At 37.9% G+C, this 2,311-nt stretch overlaps 1 non-coding gene across 1 annotated transcript; it reads right to left on the reverse strand.

The window, feature by feature from the left end:
* Window positions 1-730: 730 nt before the first annotated feature.
* Window positions 731-837, reverse strand: LOC128281982 (small nucleolar RNA R71). Its single transcript, XR_008272292.1, has one exon. It is a non-coding gene; the product is annotated as a small nucleolar RNA R71 (small nucleolar RNA).
* Between the last annotated feature and the right edge of the window lie 1,474 nt (window positions 838-2,311).

Here is a 2,311-nt window from a genome sequence, read left to right on the forward strand (position 1 = left end):
GGGATCAAGTTTTTGGCGCCGTTGCCGAGGAACTAAGATATTAGGAACGCTCAATTTTTATTACTTTAGCCATTTATTTTTCTTGCAATTTAATTTTTATTTATTATTATTCTTTATTAATTTACTTTTTCTTTCTCTTCGCAAGTTTTTTATAGCTTATGACTAGAAGAAACCCGTCAAGACCACTACTTTTTGACAAAGAAATTGATCGCACAGTTCGCAGAAACCAAAGAGAAATAAGGTGAAGCTTGAGATACACAGAGAACGAGTAAGAGGACGATACTCAACCCCCAACAGAAGAGATGGTTGAAAACCAAGACAATTAGCTACCTCCTGCAATTGCGGTTAATCAAAATCCTGCTCCACGCACTATGTATGATTATGCTAAACTTTCTTTAACAGGAACTGAATCGAGCATAGTTAGATCTGCTGTAGCTGTGAATACTTTTGAACTAAAACCTAACACTATTCAAATGATACAGCAATTTGTTCAGTTTGATGGTTTGCAGGATGAGGATCCCAATGCTCACTTAGCAAACTTTTTGGAACTATGCGATACATTTAAAATTAATGGTGTTTCCGATGATGCCATTCGTCTTCGGTTATTCCCTTTTTCATTGAGGAACAAAGCTAAACAGTGATTAACTCATTACCATGAGGGTCAATCACTACTTGGGAACAAATGACTGAAAAATTTCTATTAAAATATTTCCCGCCGGCTAAAACGACTAAATTACGTAATGATATCTCTTCATTTGTGCAGATGGACTTAGAAACTCTTTATGATGCATGGGAGAGATACAAGGACTTACTAAGAAGGTGCCCTCACCATGGGTTACCACTTTGGCTTCAGGTTCAAAAGTTCCATAACGGCTTGAATCCTTCGACTCGGCAAATGGTTGACGCAGCTACTGGCAGAACCATCAATAATAAAACACTTGAAGATGCTTATGAGTTTATAGAGGAGATGTCATTGAATAACTATCAGTGGCAAGTGATGAGGACAAAACCAACGAAAACAGCCGGTGTTTATAATGTCGATTTGGTCACCATGCTCTCTAATCAGGTAGAACTCTTGAATAAGAAAATTGATGGTTTTCTTAGTTTTTCACAGGTTCACCCAGTAATGCAATGCGAAGCAAGTGGAGGTGGAACAAGCCATTCAGAATACCAACCTTGTGGCCAGAACATGGATAATGAGCAGTTAAATTACATGGGTAATAATCCTCGACTTCAAAATAATCCATATAGTAACACTTATAATGCAGGTTGGAGGAACCACACAAATTTCTCATGGGGAGGCCAAGGAAATCAGAGACCACCTTCAGGCTACCAACAACCACCTTACCAACAGGAAAAGAAGCTGAACCTTGAAGAGATGCTCTCAAAGTTTATATCAGTATCAGAAACTCATTTCCAAAACACCGAGATAGCATTTAAAAATCAACAAGCACCGATCTAAGGGCTCGAAACTCAGATAGGCCAGCTTTCGAAACTAATCTCTGAACGACTACAAGGTAGCTTGCCAAGTAATACTGAACCCAATGTAAGGGAACAACTCAACATGATTAATGTTCAAGATGAAGAAGGATTCGTTGAGCCTGAGCTAGAATCGAGGCAAGAAACTATGGTAAGCAGAGGCCAAGGTGAGGTAGGTCATAATAAAAACAAATCAGTGAATGTCAAATATAAACCTCATGTGCCATACCCCAACGCGACATGGAAAGACCGCTCAGATGAACAATTTGGTAAATTCCTTAAACACTTAAAAAAAATTACATATTAACTTACCGTTTATTGAAGCTCGATCGAAGATGCCAAACACAATGAAATTTTTAAAGGAGCTTTTAACAAATAAGCGAAAGTTGGACGAGGCATTGCATGTGGAGCTAAATGCAGTTTGCTCAGCTATTCTGTAAAAGAAGCTATCGAACAAATTAAAAGATCTAGGGAGTTTTACAATTCCTTGCTTAATTGGTAGTTTAGATGTTAATAATGCATTAGCTGATTTAGGGGCTAGTATTAACGTCATGCCCTACAAAATGTTCAAACAATTAGGTATTGGGAAACCCAAATAGACTAGGATGAGCATTCAATTAGCAGATAAAACTATAATATTTCCTAGGGGTATTATTGAAGATGTGCCAGTTAAAATCGATAACTTTATATTTCCCATGGACTTCATTGTTCTAGACATAGAAGAGGATAGCAACACTCCTTTAATTCTAGGAAGGCCCTTTTTAGCAACTGCTAAAACGATCATTGATGTTGGCACAGGTGAACTCACACTCCGTGTGGGAGACGAAAAAAT

This window comes from Gossypium arboreum, chromosome 1, assembly GCF_025698485.1.
Source record: "Gossypium arboreum isolate Shixiya-1 chromosome 1, ASM2569848v2, whole genome shotgun sequence".
NCBI lineage: Eukaryota > Viridiplantae > Streptophyta > Magnoliopsida > Malvales > Malvaceae > Gossypium > Gossypium arboreum.